Below are 26,405 nucleotides of genomic sequence, written 5' to 3' on the forward strand. Positions count from 1 at the left end.
TGGAGCTATCTAGACTGTGTGTTGCTCTCCTACTTATTATTTACTTTGTTTGCATGTGTCTTTTCTCATTTTAATGTCATTAGCATGGGGAGGGGCCTCTTTCTCAAGGCAGTTGCAGGCTGAGTATTCATAATTCAGCCTTTTAATGTAATCTTAACTTTACTTGGATACTTGATTCTCCTCATTTCTGTGGTTCACAAAAAGGAAACATAGAGTTTCCCTTTCTGGTTTTGTTTATATTTTGTTATATTCCCCTGAATTCACACATTCTTTTTCTAGTAATGAACCTGATATATGGTTCTTCCCTGTTACTTCCTCTTCTGACCAAGAATACCAACTCACCAAAGGTATCTGCAGTGGGCAGGTAGGCACTAGATCCCTGCAGCTCAGACTAGAGCTCCGAGCTGATGGACAACTCTGGGCGGCACAGTTCAATTCCAAGCGGTCCATAATCATCAGGAAGGCTCCAAACAGAAGATTGGAGAAAAAGAGGAAAGGGAAAGGCTGGAGGTTACAGCTTATTCAACTTATAGTACTCTTGTAAAATCAATTAATAAATAATCAAATATGAAATGCAAAAATATTATTCACCAATTGTATAAGAATTTCATTTTAAATACATCCGTTATTTTCTATGAATCCTTCTGCAAAACAAATAAATATATTTATTCATTTACTTACAAACATTCACTCCCTTTTTATGATTCATTTGTATAAATGATACATTGTATCTAAAACTAACAATGTTGTATTAGCTAACGTGTGAACGCTATTTTCACTTTCAACAGAGTTTTAACATTTCCTCTCTGATCTGTACAAAAAGAATACACTTTTTACAACTTAAAATCTCGCTGGTCAAGTTTTGGTACAATTTACATGTTGTCTCACAGTCCCTGGAAAGGATCTAATTTCCCTGAGATTTACTTCAACACAAAAACCCAGGTTCAGATACTCCCACCCAGATGCTACCACACTGCTGTTGTGAGGTTTGGGAGTTAGATCTCCAACTTAGGGAAATATGTGTTGGCAACAAAAATGTTTCTCATCTTTTAGTTACTTTTCATGCTTTTATTTGTTTCTGGTCCTAATTCATCTGTTAAATGTTTGGGGTTTTTTGCTGGGTGAATGAGCAGTTATTATCTAATAAAAAGGAAAGGTGACAAGCACAGATGAAAACATTTACGGAAATCAGGCAAAGACTGAATCCAAAGAATATTATTAGGTCTTGTATAGATTTATTCTTGTCCTTCCCCTTCATCAACTTGGCTGACCAAATGACTCTTGCCCAAATTTGGATAAAAAAATAAATTAGAGGGTAGCCCGGCAGAATCATAGTTGGCCAGCTGAGCAAGGGAGGGACTGCAGCTATAATGCAACAGGGAGATGCATCCATAAAATAGAGACCTTAAGCATTAACTCCTGTCCCATCACTATAGGAAACAGTTTTTTTTTAAGTTACAACAATTTTTATAACTTAAAAAAAAAAATCTTGCTGGTCAAGTCTTTGTTACAATTTACATGCTGTCTCACAGTCCCTGGAAAGGATCTAATTTCCCTGAGATTTATTTCAACACAAAAACCCAGGTTCAGATACTCCCACCCAGATGCTACCACACTGCTGTTGTGAGGTTTGGGAGTTAGATCTATTATTTCTCAAAAGTCACCCTGAAGATAGCTAAAAAAATAAAGCACAGCTACTAGAAATGACTATGAGATGACCTTCAATGAGACATCAATTATGTATTGTGAAGATGGTCATCATTGACCTACAGCTCACTTTGATTTCACTTGGATTGGTCACCTAGAGAAAAAGTCTAAAGACTTACTCGAAGATGTAATTGGAATCTGACTCTGGAAGAATTATGAAGATGTTGCTAAAATCATAGTGAAATTTAACAGTGAACTTTCTAAGAGAAATAGCTACTTGATGGACACGTCAGGGATGGTACTTTTTGGGGAGAAGATGCTTATAGATTTGATGGTTCTAGATAGTCCATGATGGCTATCAAGGGAGCTAGAGTTTCTGATTTTGATGAACAGAGTCTCTCTGCACTGTCTTCAAACACTCATTGTGAATCCTGATATCCCAGAGGCCCATCAAGTTTCATGGATGGTTCACAAAGAACAAGCCTTAGGTGGTGTGCTGGTTTGAAATCTTATATACCCTGGAAAAGCTCTATTTTCTTTCCTAATCCAATCTTGTGGGGGCAGAGTATTGTTTAGGGTAGAAACTTTGATTAAATCCTTTACGTGGAGATGTGACATATCCAATTGTGACCTTTTGATTAGATGAAGATGCGACTGTGCCCATTCAAGGTGGGTCTTGATTAGCTTACTGCAGTCCATTAAAAGGGAGACATTTTGGAGAAAAGACAGTTGCTTCAGAGCCAACAGAGATGCAGACATTTAGAGAAGCTTAGAATGCTGACAGAGAGAGCAGATTCCTATACATGGACATTTGGAGATGCAGAACCCAGCAGACATGCCATGTGCCTTCCTATGAGATGCTAAGCAAAGTTGTATCCCAGGGGAGCTAAATGAAGGCCCACAGATGCTTAGAGAGGAAACCACTGGCATCAGAAGCTGGAAACCACAGAACAGGGAATAAGGACCAGCAGACACTAGCCACATGCCTTCCCATGTGACATATCAGCCTTACTTGAGTCAAAGCATCTTTCTTTGGACGTCTTAGTTTGGACATTTTTATGACCTTAGATCTGTTAACTTGTAACTTAATCAGTTCCCTTCATAAAAACCAACTCATTTTTGTTATATTGCATTCTGGCAGTATTAGCAAACCAAAACACATGGTGTTTACATCTTTAATCTAAAGAATGGAGGAGTAATAGGGAACAACACTGAATGGAAAACCCTATATGAGGTTAAATTGGAGAACCTGGGCCAAGGTGACAAGGCAGAGTATTTCAGCTGTGTGGCAAAGGATGTGTATGTTTGCAAAGAGAACTGTATGTGCCAGGCCTGTCCAAATCAGGACTGTACTAAGAAAGTTGTCAATGAACAGACTGATTATATCAGTGTAAGAAGTGTGATAATAATTTCCTTATTTCAAGTACAGCATGATCCTGTCAGTAAATATTGTACATTTTCAAGAGAATCAGTAGGTGATCTCTTTCCAGGGTTCTGCAGAGATTATCTTTGGACAAAATAATGATTATCTTGGGGAATTACAAGAGAAGAATGAGCAGGCGTTTGAAGAAGTTTTCCAAAATGCCAACTTAACATTCAGGGTCAGGGTCAAACTAAAACTAACAATGATCAGTCTCGAATTGAAGCCTCTTTGATAGAGGTGAGATCCATGGACTCCCAAGATTATGACAGAAGGCTAATCATGATCATCAGGAGGAATGCCATTCAGTAATGTGAGAAAAGCAGTGCTGATAGGGCAAAAGTTTGGAAATGGAGAGTGGAAATGAAACTATTCTCCCCTTGCATCCCCACTTCCTGCCTTCCATCTGATAGGGCAAACGTTTGAAAATGGGGAGCGGAAATGAAACTATTCTCCCCTTGCATCCCCACTTCCTGCCTTCCATGTAACAATTCCACATTACACAGTGCATAGAGGCTCTTTTTAGAGAATTATGCCATTTCTTCTTATGTGCATCTTGGAACCCACTGGGAGGCAAAGGGAAAATATGCTCTGTTGTCTGTGGTCTCCAACCATATGTGTCAGACCTAGGAAGTCAACCAGCAGGTTGGGGAGTACCAATAACTTCTCTATCTTCAAGTTTTCAGCAATTTTATTAATGTTTCATCATCTTGAAGCAGGAATTTTGTCACAAGTAATTGACCCTATATCTGCAGACAGTGAAATAAATTATGTAGCTAGTGTTTTCTTTCTTCAGTGGGGACACACTTGCATCTTGGGTTCCTTTCTGGGGAGGGGGAGAGCTGACGAGACGTGGTTCTGAATGGAACCCAGGTATTTTAGTAAGTGCATCTTTCTAGAATTCAAAGGCTTTCTCTTTCTACAGGCACCACACAGCTGTTAATGCTTGGAATAGCAATATGGTAGAATTATTATTCAAACAAGATAAACCTTCCTTCAGTGTTTAATAGATTGAGTCAGATGAGTCTGATATTAACCAAAATTGTCGCCTTCGAGAACAGCTGAAAAACATTGACTTGCTGTTCCTTAGGGAAATCCAGGTAACTACAAGTCATTGCTTTAGTTTTCAATTAATGTTGCATTTTTGGGTTGGTGAAAGCAAGCTTTTTCTACCTGTACATATTTCTGGCATTTGAATGTTTCCTTTCTTGATTAAAGCTATGTTATATAGAAAAGATTTTGAAGGCAGAAGTTTCTCTTGCTTTATCTTAATAAACAGTATGTTCTCTGAAAAAAATCGAAGTAAAATTGAGATCAAAGAGGCTAATGAAATAGTGACTTTTTTAGTATGTAAATTTCTCTGCATGTTCTCTGTCCGCTAATTCATTTATTAGATGGCATTTTTGAGAAATATAAGTAAAAGAAATCTAAGTATTACTAGTTTCCTCGATTTCAATACAAAAAGCAGCTCTTCTATATCTGATGTTGGGAGTGCAGATTTTTGCCACCCTAAAGAAAAAAGCATACTGCTGGAATATAAACTAAACTGTAGAAAGCTTAAATAATAACAGGTACTAAAACAAAACAAAGGTAAAAGAAGCAAATGGGAAAATGAAGCTGTAGAAGAAAGGATAAAAAATAAGTATGATATCACTAGATTAAATATGATATTTAAAATGTACCTTTTAAAAATACATAGTTGACATTAATATATGTGCATTAATTCATATGCAGTAGAATTTACTAAACACAAAGATGAGCGATTTTTAGTATTAAAATGTAACTATGTGCTAAAATGAAATAGGGTTTTTTTACATTAAGAAGTAAGCATTTAAGTAGAACAAATATTTAAAGGACAAGATTGAATGTTATATTAGTTTCCTATTGCTGCAGTAGTAAATGATCAGAAATGCAGTGGCTTAAAACAACACAAATTTGTTATCTTAAGTCCAAAATGGGTTATACAGGGTTAAAATCAAAGCTGTCGGGTGGTGTGACGGTGACTCAGTGGCAGAATTCTCGCCTGCCATGCTGAAGACCTGGGTTTGTTTCCCCAGTGCCTGACCATGCTTAAAAAAAAAGAAAAAAATCAAAGCTGTCAAAGTGGCATTCCTTCTGCAGCCTCTAGAGGAGAATCTGTTCTCTTGCTGGAGGCCCTTATGGACAAAACCCATTCCTTTTCTTTCCCTCTCTTTTCCATCTTTTAGGGGCTACCTGCATTCCTTGGCTCACAGCCTTCCCTCCATCTTCAAAGTCAGCAGTGTACCATCTTCAAATCTCCTCTGTCTCTCTCATTTCCCAGTCACTGTACCTCCATCTCAGAGTCTGACCCTCCTGCTTCTTTCTTACATTAGTCCTATTAGGATAATCCAGGATAATCTCCCCGTCTCAAATTCCTTAATTTACTCACACCTGCAGAGTCCCTTTTGCTGTGCAAAGTAACATATTCACAGATTCCAGGGATTTAGATGGGGACATCTTGTGGGGGGGCATTACTCTGCATACCACAAGCACGTTCATATTCTTAAGTGAAAGAGAACACAATGTGTTTTTATTAAACACTATGGATTTATAAATATTTAATTCCACCTTTCTAGGGAAATTAGTAGCATCTTGACAGTTTTGAAACTGGATTCTATGGTAACAGCGCACATTCCCATGGCCTAACCACTCCACAGCTAGGTGTATATCCAGTACATTATGCATTTTATGTTCACCAAAACCATGTACTCAAATGTTTAGAGCAACACATTCTTAATAGCCCTAAACCAGAGCTACATAAATTTCCACCAACTATGAATAGTTAAATATCAGTATTCACACAACAGAACATTATATGGCAATGTAAAAGAACAATCTAAATCTACACGTAACAACGAATGGCTCTCAAAAGCAAATATTGACCAAACGAGGCCAGACACAAAAATAATGCATAATGTATTATTCTATTTATATGAAGTTCAAAAACAGGCAAAAATTAGTCAGGCAAAATTCAATGGGAGGGAGTGACTAAATGACAGCATGCAGTGACCTCTGATGTTCTGACAATATCTTACTGTTTGATATAGGTGAAGGTTACATAAATGCATTCACTTTGCAAAATCTGTTGAATTATACACTTATGATTTATATATTATTCTGAATGTTTTTTTATTTCAATAAAGAGTTTATATAACTTAAAAAGCAATGTTCTACTTGCCTGCTATGCTGAAGACTCGGGTTTGATTCCTGGTGCCTGACCATGCAAAAAAAAGAAAAAAAAAATATTGCCAAGAGTTAATGGTGATGATTTTTTAGAATGCATTTTGTTTTGCATGGCAGACACTGGGAATTGAACCCGTGTCTCTGGCATGGCAGGCGAGGATTCTGCCACTGAGACAACGTCACACCACCATAGAATGCTTTTTAAAATAGGTTCAAACTATAATGCACTCTACCAAGGGAAATGAACGAATTAGCTATTGCAGTTTTATATTGTCACAAGGCTACAGTTGAAATATTATCTGATTTAAATATGGCATTTAAGGGGCTTCTAACCACTTTTTTAAATTAGCAAAAAAATTGGAAAACAAGTTCTATTGTGCTAATCCAGATATTAACACTTGCTATCTTAGTATTTGTGCAGTAAAACAGCTTATACACAATATCCAAAAGGACTTGTTCACATTTATTCACTCAGCAAAGAGTTTTTGGCATTTGTTTAGATACTAGGCACTGAGCTTGACACGGGAAATAAAATAAAGAACAAAAAGACAATGCTTTGTCCTCATAAAGCTTATAGTATTGTGAGTGAAACTAAAAACTAAATAAAAAGCAATATAAAATAATGAGCTATCAAGCCACAGAAAGACATGAATGAATCGTAAATGTGTACTGTTAATTGAAATAAGCCCATATGAAAAGGCTACATACTGTATGATTTTATTTATATGACATTCCAGGAAAAGCAAAAATATAGAGATGTAAATAAATCAGTGGATGTCAGAGATCTGGAAGGTGTGAGAAGGATTAAAAGGTGAAACACAGGGTAATTTTTAGGCTGGTAAAATTATCTTATATTTTATATATTAGTGACTATAATACACTATGCAACTGTCAAAACACATATGTTTACAATACAAACAGTATATCTTAACGTATTCAAAATTTTTAAAAATAATAATTTAGGAGGTCAAGGGAATCTCAGGATAGAAGTCAGAATGTGACAAATGAATTTTGTTGTAATAAAAATGTGAAGGAAGATGTTGCTGAAGAGGGTTGGGAAGAGAAAGTACTGACTTAAGTAACTCTGGGAATGAATGGAGTCTATGGTACTAAAGTCAAAAGGAATTGTATGAAAGTACTGTACTCTAGTTAAAAAAGTTGTTTCCCATTGGGGTACGAGTTAACAATTCTGAAATCACTATATATGTATATAGGAATCGAACATTCAAGTAAATAAGTGATGGACAGGGAACCAAGTTTCTCACTGTTGGAATGGGAAGTTACAGATAAGAAAGGGGAGGAGGCTAGAATGATCCATGTAGTAATGAATTAGAGTTGGAGACATCAGTAGGAACTCATATTCAGCTTAACTTAGACACAGATGGCTATATATCAGAGTATTTATAGATATGAGCCTATACATGGGATCATTTACATGCATATATTCCCTTGCTGTATCAGCTGAAAGGGCCTAGAAACATGCCAGTAGTAAGAAGCATGCCTAGCACACAGATTTTGGTTTCTAACACCATTCTCCAATAAGAGGAACCAGAGGTCCTAAGAGAAATCACTAGTTCTAGGGGCAGGAAATGTACAGGATAAACCTGGAACATCTTGTAGTGCCAGAAAATTTTTAAATGCTAACAAAATTATCTCACAATGATGGGGCTAGGTCGAAGAAATATGGGAGCCATACAAAAGAGGCCCCAGGATGGAAAAGCTATAACAATTTGAGCAACAAAATGTATAAAGTAGTTTTGGATTGAAACCCTAAATATAAAATAAGCATCCACAAGTCCATATTGATATAGATAAATGGTTGACTAAATAAATAAGTGGGGGAGAACAGACAAATCTCACACACAGAAGAAATCCAAATAATTATGTAGATATGCAAGTCCAAATTATTTAGTTAGTATAGTTTCACGCTCTTTGTGTGATCTGTGCATTGTGACTTCCTTCCAGAGAGCAGGGTTTGGAAAGAGGGGGAAAGGAGTAAGTGTGTAAACACTACCTCAGCCAGTGATCAAGGTACCCCCGTCAAGAGTGAAGTCCTGTTGATAGGATGTGATGAGAATGTCACTTCACCTTTGTGGTCTTACTCCTGAAAACCTGTAACTTCAGTCTACTCACGAGAGAAATATACAAATACTAGTTTAGAGACATTCTGTAAAATATCCGACTAGTACTCCTCAAAATTATCAAGGTCATCAAAAACAAGGAAAGTCTGAGAAGCAGTCATAGCCAAGAGGAGACTGAGACATGATGACAAAATGTCATGTGGTATCCTGGCCTGGATTATGGAACAGAAAAAGGACATTAGGTAAAAACGAAGATGTCTTAATAAATTATGGACTCTGTGAGGATGCATCAATATTGGCTCATTAATTGTGACAAATGCCCCATACTAATTTAAAATATTAAAAAGAGGGGATGGTATATATGGGTTATCCTGTATTATCTTCGCATTTTTTTCCATAAATCTAAACTATTCTAAAATTTAAAATTATTTAAAACAAAAACAAAATAGTGAACATGGGTTAGTAGGTTACCCCAAGCATTTAACCTTCCCGAAGGCTGGAATATGTCTTACTCAGAATGTCCATTTAAATCAATTTGGGCAGATCTTTCCAAATGGTAGGGGCTAAATAAACATTGGTTGAACTGAATTAAATTTGTAGACTTATCAGCAGTAACAACACCCAAGTGAATGGACAATTAGGCTATCGGTTCAATGTTATAGAACAAAATGAAATAAGAAAACCTACCCAAGACTCAAACCTGTAACCTATAACATTTAATGCATGTTCTCAAAAATTCTACTCTAAATTAATTTATTTTGTCACTTTGATCTTACCCAAAGATTTATTATCACTCAAGTTAAAATTTGTCTGAAAGATAAAGGAAACTTCCATACCAGGATGGGCAGAAAAATAAGAAAAAGCCACTTTTATGTTTTTTGGATACAAAAGCATTAAAAAGAACTTTAAGTATTTTTAATGTTTTAAGTTACGGTAAAGTTATTAGCAAAACAGGGTGCAAGTGGTTTTGCTTAGGTGGTGGGTCCTAAATAATCCTTTTCAGGATATTTCCATTGAAGGCATCCATACACGTGGAAGCAGCATGTATGTTCATTGGTGACAGAAGCCTCAAAATGGGTTATTAGGGCAGGAAATCGGTCTCAAGAAAGTTTTGGAGGAAATTAAAAAAAGAGAGAAATAAGAAACAACTTCAATAATATTTATCTGTCATGGCTATACAAATTTTACATAAAAAGTGAAATAAAGATATTCTTAGATGAACATTCCTGTCTGTCAAATTAACACCTATTATTAAAAAATGGAGAAATCATATTGGATCTTTTCAGATATCTTTACACACACACACACACACTTCTTAGTTCAGTATAAATACGAGTAATGACTGTCAGAAGCTGAGTTTGGTGAAAAGCAGGAGCCAACACCTGGTCAGCCAGGTGCTCCCCAACCTGACGTTGAAGGAGGCCCAGAATTCTAAATAAAAAATCCTATGGGTCTGTAAAACCTGCCTTTGATCTGGGTCAGCACAGATATCCAAAAATTACAATGGGTGAAAACAGACAATTTTCAGGGAGAAAAGATTTTTGCTATTAGCTCGATTTCAAAATCATCATTCCACGGAAATCTTGCTCCATTCAAGTAAGGAGCTAATCCATAGTTGAAAGATTCTGAAATTAGCATCAGACCTGGGATAAAGGAAACTGAAATCATGGCCAAACTGAAGAATGAAAATTACGGTTCAGAGCAAGTTTCCTGGACCAGAAGGTATCTGAGTATAAATCAGAAATAAAACAAAGAGGGGAAACTTGCCACATAAAGGTAGGGAGGCTTTGGGTCACTTCTCCCACTGGTGTTCAGGAAGATAACACATGCTGTGATGATAATAATATTTAAAATGATCAATAACAAGTGTTGGTGAGATGTAGAGAAATAGGAACCTGCATGCATTGTTGGTGGGAATGTCAAATGGTGCAGCCGCTGTGGAAGACAATTTGGCAGCTTCTCAGAAAGTTAAGTTCAAGTCTAGAATTACCATGTGACCCAGCAATCTCACTTCTAGGCATATCTCAAAGTTTTGAAAGTAAGGACTCAAGAAGATACTTGCACACTGATGTTCAAAGCAGTATTATTCAGAATTGCCAAAGAGCAGAAGCAACCCAAGGGCCCATTGCCAGAAGAATGGATTAACAAAATGTGGTATACACACTCAATGGAATATTATTCAGCCATAAAAAGGAATGAAGTTCTGATATATGCTACAACACAGATGAACCTCGAGGGCATCATATTGAATGAAATAAGCCAGACACAAAAGGACAAATATTGTCTGATCTCACGTATATGAAATAATCAGAATATATAAATTCATAGAGATAGAAACTAGAATTTGGTTTACCAGGGGCCAGGGGCAGGGTTGAGATAATTCTTAATTAGTACAGAATTTCTGTTTGGCGGTGATGGAAAAGTTTTGGTAATGGATAGTGGTGATGGTAGCACAACATTGTCATTGTAATTAAGACCATGGAATTGTGTACTTGCAAGTGGTTAAAAAGGAAATTTTAGGTTTGTATATACTACAAAAAAAAAGGATCTATGGAACTGTATATATAAAGTGGTTTTGCAAAAGACACATATACTTGAAAGGTTTTTTTTGTTTTGATATTTTAAATAATATTAATTAAGGATTTTCCTGTTCTTATAAAGAAACAGTCACTGCAAAAAAAAACATGAAGGCAGAGATAACTGTTAAACTCTCAATATATTTCTTTCTGATCGCTTGGTAATATGTAAATATTCTCTTGTGTAATTGGCATAATGTGCTTTGTCTTTTGCTTGTCTCTCTTAATAATTATATCATGAGATGTTTCCCATGTAGCTTTTGGTAGCTAATATTTATTCACCATTTACATAATAATAATAGTTATCATTTATTGGATGCTCTATGTGCCAAGCACAGTTCTAAGTGCTTTGCTTGTGTTAATTTATTTAGCACATCTAATATTCTTTTTTGATCCAATTTTCCAATCTGTAAAATCTTTTGAATCGTAATTTTTTCTACTACCATATTACCACATTAATTATCCCTTCTAGGTTTTGATCTTCTCAACTTTTGAAATGAAATCTTTTGGGTTTTCATTCATTCGAAAGCAATCAAAGAAGAACTTTCCCCAAAGAGTGTGTATTTCCTTTGACATTTCTACAGAAGCATCACCAGCCATTCTAAACTAATATTTTGCCTTTTAAAATCTCTCCCCTTCTACTTCTTTTTTTTCCCTCTCTTTTTTATGGACTTCTTTTATCTTTCCATCCCCCTTCCTTTCATTTTGCCATTTCCCCTCAGTGCACCACCTTCCCCTGAAGCCAAATCCTATGAGTCAGACAACTGTATTTCTGGCTTTACTTTTGAGTAATAACATATCCCTGAGGAAGTAACTTCCCCACTTATTTTGTTTTGGTTTCTTGATCTTTAAAATGGCCATAGCAACACAAGATATGCTAAACATCTCAAGCAATGATATGACAAAGTCATTGCATTAATACAAAACAGTATTTTTCTTCACAGACGTAGAGTTCACCAGGTGAGCCATTACAAAGCTTCTGTCAAACTTCCTGGACTGCCTCTAAGGTCTGTAATACTCCATTTTTAGTTTGGCTTAGAGCAGAATAGTCGTTCTATTTGATGAGTGGTATTAGAACAAGGCTCCATTCAGTTATTGGGCCAGATTCCTTTTCCTTTTTTTCCACATCAAAATGTGGTGAATTGTACAAAATTGAATTAAATTCATTTCAAGTGCATTCCTTACCGAATGACTCTCGAATCATTGCTTGAGGTTCTAAACCTCTTTGGAAAAAAAAAATCACTTGTCAAAGGATTTAAATTTTAATAAGACACCAAAGCAGTGTTCAAAAACACATGAATTCTTTCAAATTTTTGTACACCCAAGAGGTATACTAAATTTGAGTCTTTGAACTATGTTCTCTGTTTCTGTTCAAGTTAAAGCATATGTTGTATGGAATTCTTCCTTTCTCTCAGTTTTCTGATAGGCTAGAGAACTACAATAGGTTTCAGATCATTTGGATCCTGGTTTTTGCCAGTCTCTTCATCAGTCAAACAGCATATTTTCAGATTCAACTACCATTTATTGTGTCTACTATGTACCAGGCACTTTTCCATAGTTTTTTATTGTTTAAGATCCATGAAAGCAAGATTTGAAACCTCCATTATTAGGCCTCAATATAATATATGGTTCATTCTTGGCACTCATCAAAACTATAGTTAATTATTCATTTAAGTATTTGCTAGAGTCTGTTTCCCCCCAAGGCTTCAAGATGACAGGATGGTATATAAAGTGTTTATTTTTGTAACCCCAGTGTCTAACCCAGAGCCCAGGAGAATAGCACAAAGATGGTAAAAATTGTTTGAATAAATGAGTGAAGTTTCTAAAATAAGTTTTATTGCAAAAGCTGAGGCTCAGTGGTTCAAGTTGTCCAAGATCACACTGTTCAATGGACGAGCCTGACTGGAGCACTGTTCTTAGCTCCATTCCCAAGATATCTCCATGTGTATTTACCACTTGCGCTTCAGAGAGAATACAATTGAGAAAATACAAGAAAAAAATTAGAGGCAAAAAATGCAATCTCCATCGGCCTTCTTGAACCAAGGGATCTTTTCCTGGATGCCTTAGATTGGACATTTCCATACCTTGCTTTAGTTGGAACATTTTCACTGCCTTAGAGCTGTGGACTTGCAACTTAATAAATTTCCCCTTTAAAAAAAAAAAGTAATTTCTGGGTTTTTAAAAGAAAGTATTTTGGGGATTTTATTCAGCCTGATTGTCCAAATTCCAAGTCAAAATATAAGGATTTGTAGACTTCAAAGAGGAACTCTAAGTTCTGCAGAAGAAAGGCCTTGGCCTTGCACAGTCTATTTGCTATAGAATAAGATGGAATTAATCAGGTCCCTAATGGACACCTCGAAGAAATAAGTTTAAAAAATGTGCCGATTTTCCATCTTGATTCCATTCTCAGAAAATGGGAATGGTCATTATATGTCAATGTTAGTAGACTCTAAATTAAATGTTTGCTTTCCATACTACTAGTTCTAAAGCACTCCTCAGAAACCCATTTACAACAGTCTTTCTTCAAGGGAAAAAAAATCTCCAAGGTGAGAAAAAATTTTCACTGGATAATACACATGTATAGCATTAAATCTTAAAGGAATACATTCCTTCTGGAATAAATGTTTTTAAAACTTTCCTGCCACTGTGAGTCAGGGATAAACACAAGAGCAAAACATTCTGTAGAAGAGTATGTGGGGGGGAAAAATTCTACTACTTTGTTCTGGGTTGAGATTCTTAAGTATTCTTATTCACAGTAATAACTGCCAAAATGCAGGGTCATTTTCCAAGAAATTTATGTTTGTTGGGCTTTCTGCTCCGGCTGGTGTATTGATTTCATAGTGCTCTGTTCCAAATCTCAGCTCCAGCTCATTGCCAGGTCTATCCTGTAGTGATTACAAGGAATGGTCCTGCTGGTTCTTGAAGAGTTGGAGGAGGGAGGAAATAGGGAGGTAAAATCCATCTTAACTTTGAAAAGCCCCGTGTTGACCTGCATTTTTCAGGGAGATACAGTCATTTAGACACGCTGATTGACTACAGATCCTCGCTGCTTCTGTTTTTTTTTCCTTTCAAGACAAGACAGGCTGTTTTTACAATAACCTTTCTTGCTTCTGCCCACACTGATGGCTCCATTCCATGCTCTAAATCATTGTCTTCATGAGATTTAAGTAATCCTCCTTCCAATTTTCTTCAAATTCAGTGGCATATTGTAAATCACATGCTGGCTTTTTCAATTGCCTGGGCATTATTTCGAAGATTTTTGGCTATTTTTTAAAAAGCGGCAGATTTGTGGCAAAAGCTTGACAGAACCATCTCTATCATTTGCCAGATTTTGGATTTTTTTTTTTTCACATGAACCGGCACTGGGAATCAAACCCAGGTCTCCGGCATGGCAGGCGAGAACTCTGCCTGTGGATCCACCATAGCCACCCCAGTTTTGGAATTTTAACTGTATACTTTCCGGTTTAATGGATACATTGCGGTTTAATGGATGTGTTATTTCATGTTCACTAAATAACCACTTCATTTAAATATGATGTTGTCCTTCAGACACTTCTCAGTACTTCCACTGGCCTCGCTCCGACGCCTAGATCAGGTACAAATTTTTTATATGGGCTTTTAAAGCCAAGCATTATGAATTGAAACGTTAGCCAAGCTTACCTCCCACTCCTGCGAAACATCTTTGCTCCTTTCAGGTCCACCGTCCTCCTCAGCATGTCCTGCTACCCGCGCTCGCATGCTTTTTCTCACAGTCTCTGCACCTTCCTTGCTTGCCTTCTCTGCTCTTCCAGACCAGTTCAAGGGTCTTAGCTAAGCCCAGAGTAGGTTGCAATTTAGATTTCTCTCTCTCCCTAAACTTGTCTTTATTGTCCACTCAAGTTTTGACCATTCATTGCATTCTGGCTTTGGCACTACACAGACAGTCCTACGTTGGAGAACCTGCTCTGTCATATTGATGTGACCTTGTCCACCGAAGTTGACATCTCTCACCTTCATTCACCTTTCTTATCTATAAAATAAGAGAAACTGATAAGTTATAAGGATTCTATATGTAACATAAACAAAGTGCCTAGCTCATATTAAACACAAAATATTTTAGTTCCATCTCTTTACATTTTTTATCTTTAAATTTGCCTTGGTTTATGTGACTAAATCTGGATACTTCAATAAATCCCCTGAGGGAGGAGCATTCTATGCATTTCTTTTGCAAATTCCACAAAGCCTGTTGTCTATTGAAGCATTTAGAACTTGAGGAAAAAATAATAATAAACTGAAGCGTAGACTGGTCTGCTTCCTGAAAACAGATGAACGAATTGTGGTCAAAGCTTGTAGACACTGGGCTACAAACTCTTAGGCGGAGGAAGGGCTCTTAATGATGTTTGTTAATCCTACTTCTGGAAGATGGGTGAGTCAAGACTCTGGAGGCACTCTGCCTGCCTGGACCAACGCCAGCTCTGCCACTCACGTGTGCTCTTGACCACGTCTCTGGCTTCAGTTTCTTCATCAGGAAATATGGATAATAGTGGCACCAATCTTATAAGCATACTATATTAAATTTTATATGTTAAATATATAAAATTTGTATATATTTTTATACAAATATATATTTTAAAATAGCATGTGGCACACAAACACTGCAAAGTGTTTCCTGCTATTATCATTATGCATTTATCATTATAGCATTATTATTAGAGCTGGGTAAAAAGAGACAGCTGTTTTTACCTCAAAAGGGAATTTTTGAGGTAGTAGAAAGAGAACAGAAGTCTGAAGTCAGTATTTCTGTACTCTGGAAGGACTTACCTCTTAAAGTCTCCTAGTCTGTTTTCTAATACCTAAAATGAGGCTAATCCTTATACATTTGTGTGATGGTTATATTGAATAAGATATTAATTAAATAGCACTTGTCATAGTAACTAGTACAAAGAAGGCCCTCAAAAAATGGAGCTATTATCATCAGTATTATTGTGGTATTCTACTTCATCCACTAAGAAATAGACCATTATTTTATTTGCTACCAAGAAAGGAAAAAAAAAATACTGCCGTCAAATAATGATGGGCCTTAAGATAAGATGTATTCCATTTTCAGACCAATAAAGATGCGGGGGAATGAACATGTCTTCAAATAGGTGAAATACACTCATTTTGTTAAATGAGGAATGATGAACTAGCTATTTTCCTGTGGAGACTCCATGGCTCAGAAGGTGGAGAGAGTGTGAAGAAGTATGTCAAGAAATTCTTGGTTCAGCAGGAGATTCAGGCCTGAATTCTTAGATTTTAAGCCTGCGTGCATGATAGTACATTTTCATTCCCGTAAGCCCCACAGAAAGCTACTGGGAACTCACGTCTTTGCCTAGTTTCCTCTTTCTCCCCAAATACCTGATCATAATGAGTTTCTACTAAATGTACAGTTGTATATGAAATATTTTTATTATTGCCTTTTCTCAGGCCTCTCCACTTTAAGTTCAAAAATAGCCCAAACACAGAAATTGCATAAAGGTTTTCTCAGTCTTCAAGGTACTTCCTTTTAACTACAGCTGCACAACATTTTCCTACCATTTCCTTTGAGTGACCTGAGAAGAGTCTCTCCTTTGTCTTTTTCTGGTTCTAAGACCCTAGAAAATAAATTGAGTTTTTGGGACATTGCCAGATGTGTGATAGGTCTATAAGGAAAACAATAAGCAATCTTTTCTGTTTGGAAAGACTAAATTCAGAGACTAATGCCCTGACAGGTTAGACCTAACACTAGTCTTTTTTCCTCTCCCCCAGCTCTCTTCTGATTACTTTTCCTTTGATGGCTGACTGAGATGAGTTAGAGTATCTTTTCTAAATCAGATCCAGTGGATGTGGGGGTGTTAACAATTTACACACAGCACTGAAAACCTTGCAGTGCCAGATTCTAAGTCATTACTATCACTGAGTTTAGTCTTGTGCCACTGACCTCATCAGACACATGTTTCTTTCTGTCATAAGGGATTTGGGGACTGCTTATTTCAAATTTTTAGAACACAACTATTTCTTTTTTATTCTTGCATATTCTTCATTCAGTATTAATCTCAACTCTTTTTATATTGTATCTCATTTTATTGACAAGAAATGCTACAATGCCCATTCTCACTGCCATTTTTAAACATGTGGCATTTAGCATCTTGCCACCATAGGGAGGAAAGGACAGACTATTAGAGATCAAGAAAGGGATGCCCAGGACAGGAACGTGTGTGATAGAAGAAGAGCATTTCATGCATATTTGCACAGGCTTTATATTTACAGATACAACACTTAAATGTTATCCCCAGCTCAAGGGTGCACAAATGACATATATAGGGAAGTGCCAACCAACCGGCTAAGTACTGGGAGAAATGTTCCCACTCACCACAGTCACTTCCTAGCACCATTTTGAGTGTGTAGGAAAGGCCCTGTATCAGCAAAAAAGGAATAACTTAACTCCATAAGTAAGTTTATTTCATCAGAGAGAAGATATTCTTTTCCTGGTACCTGAGAGGGTAATTTTCTAGATGCAATGATGATAATACCTGAAACTGTAAAATAAAAAGTTTCTCAATGAAGCTAATTCGACCAAAACAAATTAAGATAGAATACAATCAATTGACCAAAATACCCCTATAAAACATCCCGTGTCTCAATTTTAGTTTGTAAGATCCCTGAGAGCAAAGATAATCTCTCTCGTATTTTAATCTCCTGCTGTTTTAAAAGAATAGCTGGCAAATTGTAAATTCCCCACAAATGTTTCTTGACTAATAGAATTAATGGTCAAGCTTCCAGCCATTACTACAAATACGCATAGTAAAGAAATGTACTTATTAAATTTAATTCACATAAAGAAACAGTAAGTTTGTTGTAGAACAATGAAAAAAAATACAGGTAACAAACAAAATTTCCAGCCCAAATTCCACCATCCAAAGATAATCACTTTCAGCATTTCAGCGAATACATACTTTTAGAACCTAGTCCGAATTCAGAGTTCAGCGTTCCAAACACCATGGGATTGATTATAAACAAGCCAGGTCATAATACAGTCAATAATGTTGGCAAAATGCAATGGTCTTACATTTTAGAATGTTTTAACCGGTAAAATAAAAATCCTTTCCAAACTCAAAGTCATATACATTGTTGCATGTTGGGGTGCCCCCGGGTGCAGACCCTGAGATGTAGCCAGATGTTCAGAAGTTTGACTGGGGGGTATTTTAGTTTCCTAGGCTGCTCAAGCAAATACCATGAAAAGTGTCAGGTTAAACAATGGAAACATAGTCACTCACAGTTTGAAGCTGGGAAAAAGCCCAAACCCAGGCTTCACCAAGGTGGTACTTTCTTCTGGAAGTCTGCAACACTCTAGAGCTGACTGCTGATGATCTTTGGTCCTTAGCTTGTCATACAGCAAGCCACGTGACGGCCTCTCCTGGGATCTCCGTTCTCTTCCAGGTTCTGTTGAATTTCAGCTTCTTGCTTCCATGGCTGTCTCTCCATTGTTCTAAATTTCATTCTTTTATTAAGGATTCTGGTAACAGGATTAAGACCTACTCAGATTGAGGTGGGTCGTGCCTTAATTGAAGTAATCTCATCAAAAAATCCTGCTTACAATGGATTCATACTCAGGGGAATGGATTAGATTTAAGAACATAATTTTCTGGGGCACATACAGCTTCGAACCACCACACAGGATAATACCTAAGAAAGAAAAATAAGGAGAAAGTGGGGTTAGGCAAGGGGAGCTGTCAGACTGCAATGCAGTTCTGACAAAATCTCCACCAGCCCAATGCTGAGCTCCAGAGCAAAGATTGGTGTGAGCGAGGCCTCTAAATTGTCCAATCATTCATTCATTGGATAATCCATCACTCCCCAGTGAATTTTTTTGTTGTTCATGGTCCAAGAATTGAGCCCGTATCTCCAGCATGGGAAGTGCGCATTCTGCCACTGAACCACCTGTGCACCCTATTTCCCAGTTAATTTTAGTGTGACCATCACATAATTCATTGGAGGTGTGATATTGGATAGTAGTTTTTGACTACTGGAAAAAATTTCCTCAGTTTTTGTGCTATTCACAATATAAGGGCTACAGAAACAATACACTTTTAAAATTGATCTGCATTATTCTTTTTTCATCACTTTCTGAAATCTAGACAATCAACAAAACAATAAGCCCTGATTTATAGCATGGGGCAATTTCTGTGGTGTGAATACTTCCACCATGACCGATTTCAAGCTACCAATGTGATGACCCACTCAAGGCAGAGTTGGTAAGAAAGGCTCAGAAGCACACCATTATATGGTATTTCCTCCACACAGATACCAAAGATAGAAATAACCACAAAGCATAGATAGCAGCAAATAGTAAGAAAATAAATACTAGGTGATGAGTTTTGGGCATTTTTTACATTTTCAAAATATAATTTATTTTATTTTAAGTTTGTATGATTTAATTTTTAATAGTGTCTGAGTTTAGTAACCAGCTTACATGGTTTTTGAAATGTAACAATTGGTTTCATGAGCTGGCATGAACCAGTTCCAATATACTTCTGGAACCCAGAAACTTCCCTTTAAAGAACCTACCACGGAGAAAGTTGAGTACATATGCACAAGGCCTTCCTATTTAAAGTTTTATTTATAAAAGGAAAAAGTGAAAATAACATGCCTGCCTATAAATAGCGAAATTAAAAAATAAACCAAGATTCATTCATATAATGGAATATCAAACTGAACTTAAAAACATTGAACTAAATCCTCATATGCCAACATAGGTCAGTCGTAAAAGAAAGCTGCAAATATTCATGCAGTGTGACACTAATTATGTAAAACTCATTTTAAACCCAGTTTATAAGAAAATGCTTACATAGATAAAGTGTAAAAACATGAAAATAAAACACATACATTTCAGGATAATGATTATCACCTCTGGGGAGGAAAGGAAGAGTGAGATGACTTAAACTGTATCTATAGCATTTTATTTGGTTAAAGAAAAGCAGATAGTGTGAGCAGTAATAATAAAAGAGAGAAAACCTAACATTTATACCCCTGATAGAAGTACGTAAGGTACCTATGAAATATTCTTGCTAAAAAAAAAGAGAATTCACATCTGCTTAAACTTCTGGATCCAACTCTTAATTTACAGAAAAAGAGAATCTAGAGAAGAAGGTTAAATGAAGCCACTAGATGGAATCAGCAAAATCTGGAGTGTGGGTTTCTTCAATAAACAAATTGCAAGGAAAACAATAAAGAGAATGAAGGAGCTGAGAGGTCAATCAACCAATTGCAATGTATGGACTTCTCTTTGGTTCTACTTAAAACTAATAAAGTATAAAAAATTATGGACTACAACAGAAACATTTAAATATTGAATGGATATTTAAGGATTACTATTAATTATTTAGGTTAAATAATGATATTATGGATATAGTTTTAAACTTTATCTTTCAGAGAATCTTGCTGAAATGTATGAATAAATTAGCACAATGTGTAGGATTTGCGATGGGGGAACTGGGTGGGGTTAGAGATGAAGCAAGATTGCTCTTTCTGCTTTTCTGTATGTTTGAAATTTTACATCAATAATTTTTTTAAAAAGGAGAAAGAACATGAAAAAATTGAAGCAAACAAATACATTTAGTGTCGACTAAATCTAAGTGGTTTCTAACTAGGTGACATTTTATTTTCTGGACATTTTGGTATGTTTCAAATATTCATGATTTAAAATTTAAAGAGATTTAAATTTGCATAAAAACCTCCATAGTCCTGCAAACATAAAATATACCCTGACTGTTTTCCATAGCATGATCCCACTTTAGTGCAGGGAGAGAGATAAGTTATCAGCAGTGAGACTGGAGCTTCCCACTGCTCAAAGACACCAGACACTTTGATTTACCCTCCTACCAGACTCCCCTGGCCGTCTATAGATAGTGGCCCACCACTCTCCAGTGCCATGAGTCAGAAATCAACCCTCTATGTCCACTTAAACAAACAAAACTTATTTCAAGTGCTGCACAGTGTTTTAGTGGTTGGCCTGTCTCTTCTAGCTAAATTTGCCTTCCAATCATTTATACTTTGCCCCCTGGAGAATGTCAGCGGTACAAGATGAGTTTATCGAGGACAGCATTTGGTCCTTATGGCACAACATGCCTTCTTATTGTACGTGTAAGAAGGTATTTTCATGTTCTGCTGTGTTTGCTGCAGGTTTATAAGTTTGGGCATTTGGATAAGTAATTATGGTCCACAATCGGAGGTTTTTCTGTAAATTAGTCACATGTTTCTAAGCTTATCCTGCCAGCCAGCAATGAGCAGAGAAAATGAAAATATTTGGTATGTTACTTTGAAATGTTATCAGGCCACTTAAATGTTGGTGCGCAGTTTCAAACCCTTTGGAGTGACTTAAACATTCCCTATTTTCTGCACTCACCATGTCCACCTGGGCATACACACGCACCCTTGTATTCGTTAAAGGTTGTAAGATATTCTCTGAGGTGGCCACTCACAAACGGCATAGAGAAAGTCAGGCATCTTCAAAATTAGACTAATTGAAAAAAGAAAACACTATTGTTCAGAGGCAGACAACAATACCCACATTCTTTATGTGGGTTTATTTTTTTTATGCTTTTTTTTTTTTTCCATGTGGAAAATTTTTTTTTCTCCTGAATTTTCGGTCTTTAGTACTTTGCTAGAATTCTCCCATACGAATCATTAGTCCACAGATACATGGTGGTGTCTGAGTGCATCTCCACATGGACAGACAAAAAAGCACCCAGGCCCCTGGGTCAGGCTCTGTGATAAGTGATTTACTGGAGAGGCAATATGGTATTATTAAGAGTGTGGACTTTGAAACCAGAAGGCTTCCTGCTCAAATTCCAGTTGCATCTTTACTGACTGATTGGCTATGGGCCAGCTACTGAAACTTTTGTGTCTCAGTTTCCTTTTTAAAAATGGGATAAAAACAGTACTTACCTCAAAGGCCTGTTGCATAAAAATTACTTAACCTACTTGGAACAATACCTGGCATATAGTAAGTGCTACATAAGCATTACCTATTGTCCTCAAAACAACTAGCACCACTTTATAGATGAAATATAACTTGTTTGAAGTTAAAAAGTTATTAGTGTCAGAAGAAGGGCTTGAATCCAGGTTCTGACCAAAGCTTGTGTTCTTTCCACTGCACGCCGTCTTCCATATGTTTGTGAACATACGTCAAGCTCCTATTCCAGATAAAAAAAAAAAAGCCATGAAATGTAACATACAAAAGTGACTTTGTGATGTTTCAGGATAAGATCATTGAAAATAATAAGACGGGATTGGCCAGTTTCTAGAGTGTGAGACTCTGACCAAAAATTGAAAGAGATTTGGAAGAAATTAAATTGGGGTATCAGATGAGTACCACTTTAATGCAAACATACAGAATGTTTAAAATACTCCACATCGTACTGGTTGTAATTAGTTAAGAAGTGATCCTCTTTATGGCCCAATTTTAGCAAAGAACCAATTTCTTTGAATGTCTGAATCTAATTTTTATGCTCTCATTGTCGTTGTTGCTGCTTAAAATAGTTCTTTGTCTTTTCTGTTTTATTTTTTTCAGAGTGCTTTGGGGAGCTCACCAAAAATTAACACTCAACATCTACGACTTTGGAAGATTTTGCTTTACTTAACTCACCTTGATATTTTAAATGGAAACTTTCAACATTCCCTGTAGAGCCTGTCATTCCTTTATACTGCCATTTTGTCTTGGAGTAGAAAACTAAGTTAGAGTTGGTGGGTTCCTGGTTTAGGAGAAGTTCAAAAATAGAATCTTTAACACATTGAAAAATAAACTATGAGAAATAGTAAGGTGCCGTCCCTTGTCTTGCATTCTTATATTAACTTTAAAAACTTTCCTTTCCTAGGCAGCTGACTCAAAGGGAAATCCTCTTTAAACTGGCGCAGAAGCCCGTCGTCGTCAGAGTTTAGGATGAGGGGTAGAGACACTTAAATAGTCCAGATTCGCCTCATGAGTTGAAATGTGGCAATTTCTTTTTTAATTTTAAATGTTGAATTTGCTGTTTTAAGCATTTGTACGTATTAGAAGTCTAAGGAGTTACGAGTTATGTTGAGGACCTTTTTTCATCCCTGGCATTAGCATCTTCAGTCTCTCGTTTCTCCAGATGGACCAGGTTTTATGGACTATCTAAGGAAAAGTATATGTCACATGCAGGAGTGGAAATCCAAGGACAGGGATTCTGCTACTTCTCGCCCTGGCTCTAGGATGCCGGTTGTCTTCTGTCTTTGTTCCCAAAAGCATTTTGTATTTAGTGTCAATTTGGAACTACTGCACTGGCCTTTCACCAAGAAGTCTTATCTGTTTGGGTATTCTAAGGATACCAAAGAGTTAGTGATAATGTTGGATATTTGATTTTTTTTTTGAATGTAGTTTAGTTTTGCAAAAGAGAGAGGTACAGCTTTCATTGTTCATATTTCCCTTTATGGTTCTGCAATTCGTCACAGTCTTTTTTGTTACTCAGATGATATGAGAAGAAATTAGAAAAGAAATTAACTTATGTGATGTGAAGTATAAATGTTTTATTTCTAAGATTCTAACAGTGAGGTTGTATGCTGTAAAAAAAAAAAAGCAGTGATCATCTCATTTTTCCAGTAAGTATTAATGGTTCCAAGCTTAAATATGATACATTTATGAGTCATAATATTTCTTTTCAAGTCATCATGAGAAGGAAAACAATAGTGAAAGAAGTGAGATAATTAAAATCAAATGAGAAAAATATGTCCAAGCCATCTGTAAACTTAAAAGCAATAACAAAAATGTTATTTTACCTATATAGGTCTATTTGATGATCATGATTAATAAATGATCAACAATTTAAGAGAAACATTTCTGTGATGAGAGTACTCTTCCTTACAAACACTTTATTTTTAGCTGTTCTCATTTGAAGTATGTCAAAATAGTTTAAAATACACAGGCATGTATACACATAAAAACTGTACTGGGTGGGCCACGGTGGCTCAGCAGGCAGGAATGCTTGCCTGTCATGCCAGAGGACCCGGGTTCAATTCCCGATGCCTGCCCATGTTAAAAAAAAAAAAAAAAAGATAAAAACTGCACTTGAAGACTAAAGAATTGACAGAAGGAATGATTTGGCATTTAACATGTTAAACATGTACCTTTTATCGAAAAAGTACAACTCTATGCTGAGGAGAATAGTGCAAATGCTTGAGGATGCAAAAAGAAAGAGAAGTCAAGTACAATATATGTCCTTAAGGGGCATCATTCAGATTAGATCCGTGCTTTGTTTCCTTCCCAGCACACCCAGGCTATACCCAGAGAGTCTTTGAATATAAGTAAACAAATACCTAAACCACTTCTTTCTTTCTTTGTTTATTTACATCACTTACAGAAACATGGCTACTTGCAGTAAACATAAATGTAGTAAGTATAAAACATATACTTTTAAGATTTGCTTTTATATTTGCACTGTTTTACTCTAAATTCTTTAGATTACTATCAATGAGTAAATGGTAGAGTATGGTTAACATTTTCAATAAAGAAATTGAAAACTCATAACAACAAAAGAGAAAATATGTTAAACAAGTATCTTACAGATTTGATTCCAATTATAATATGGAATTGCTGGGTTCACGAATTCTAAAAGATAGCAGAATATAAAATTAACACTACCCTCTTTTCAGTAAATATTACAATCTTGCACAGAAACATATGTAGGTAAATCTCCTGTGCAATTTAAGAAATCATGCATTTGAACATATCAGGAACATTACGTTCAAGAAAACGGTATGAAGAAAATGTTATGCAAGTGGGCCTTCTAAAATGACAATTAAAAAAAGTGAAGATACAGAAACTTCTTTTGCTGTCTTTCAAAAACAGTAAGCAACATTAGGCAGGATTAGAGGTATATGATTCATTCTAAAAAGAAATTTTCTTATCATTTGCGTATAGTTAATTTACTCTCTTATACCTCATACATTTACATAAGATTTGCTGGGTGGCTGTTTTAAGAAATATATACAGGGTGTACCTGTCAGCTAGTTGCATTCTTGTAGTTGAATTTCATTCTTTTGCTTGTATGCTGAATGGTGGGGTCACATTTCATTCTTTTTCCATGTGAGTATCCCGTTATTGCAGCACCATTTGTTGAATATTTGTTTGTTTTGTTTTTGTTGGTTTCTTTATTTGTTTGGGAAGTGCATGGGCCGGGAATCGAACCTGGATCTTCGGCATGGCAGGCAAGAATTCTACCACTAAACTATCCTCGCACCCCCTGAATGTCATTCTTTCTTGAAGGCAAATATGAGCATGGCTGCCATACAAAAATTTGCATCTATCCTGCCCACATCACAGGAGCCCTGATCCACGCCTTTCCCTGTCTTGTACCCCTTTCCAGACTCACTCCAATATTCTCACCCTTTCCAAACCACTTCAACCCCCACCTTCCCTCATTCACGTACAGCACTGAAAAATATTGAATCCCAGACAACTAGTTCTCAAGAATTAGAATTAGTCCTACAGTCAGATACTTGTGGGACAAAAAGGTTTTATGCATCTAATATTGTCCCTTGGGTAAAAATATAGGCTAAGCTCCCAATAAACAAATGTTTATACCCAATCCATGTGCAAGTAAGAGAGAAAAAAGGACTTCCTACTTCCTCATTCCTGTGATTTGACGTACATTAATTTGTATTCTCACCAAAATAACTACATTTTCAGATAAATTGAATTAGATTTATAATATTGAAAGAACATCTGCCTTTGAAGTAATAACAAGAGCAGTTTACTTCTTGATGCAAATGACTCATCATACCCTGTTATCTCCATTCCTCAGAGCATAACAGAGAAGAAATCTTCATTTCAACATTTCTACAGTAGTAAATTGATGGCAGAGCAAATTATCTCATGATGCTTGAGTCAGAATTCCCATGTTCTACTACTGATTAATAGTCTGGCTCTGAAAATCAAGTTGTATTTTTAAAATCCTCTATAGCTTTACCCAGATTTTCCTACCTTCCTTCTAAAATTCCAGCTGGGGGAGGAGTGGAAAATCCAGTTTTTCTAGTCATTCCAAAAATAACCACTTATTAAGATCTCACTGCTTCCCAGCTGTGGGCTAAGGCAGGGGCTGCCATCCCGAGGCTCTCGGAGCTGGGTAGGCATCTCTAATTGAAGGAGCAGGCAGGGGAGGGTGTGGGGATGATGGTGAAAAAAAGACCATACAGAGCCAGTCCAAACGCAGCAGTTCTTGCTTAATTCCAGCTGATTGTTACCTGGCAGGTATGTGGTCCCCAGATGACCAAACTTCCAATTTTCCAAGAAAGAAAGAGAAAGGCAGATGTTCATATTCAATGTGGCCTATAGAAAAACCCTCTCAAGTATGCCAAGATATACATAGAACAGGAGAACTGTCCAAGTGAAAGGCAGGGGAGGAGTTAAATGGCCATCAACAAAAGATAGACGTTGTTGAAAGAAGCTGCTAAATTTCACTC

The 26,405-nt window shown here is 36.4% G+C and overlaps 1 pseudogene; it reads left to right on the top strand.

Annotated features, from left to right (window-relative positions):
• LOC143680240 (replication protein A 70 kDa DNA-binding subunit-like) overlaps positions 1–26,405 on the top strand; it is a 130,843-nt pseudogene that overhangs the window by 21,403 nt on the left and 83,035 nt on the right.

Source organism: Tamandua tetradactyla, chromosome 4, assembly GCF_023851605.1.
Source record: "Tamandua tetradactyla isolate mTamTet1 chromosome 4, mTamTet1.pri, whole genome shotgun sequence".
Taxonomy (NCBI): Eukaryota; Metazoa; Chordata; class Mammalia; order Pilosa; family Myrmecophagidae; genus Tamandua; species Tamandua tetradactyla.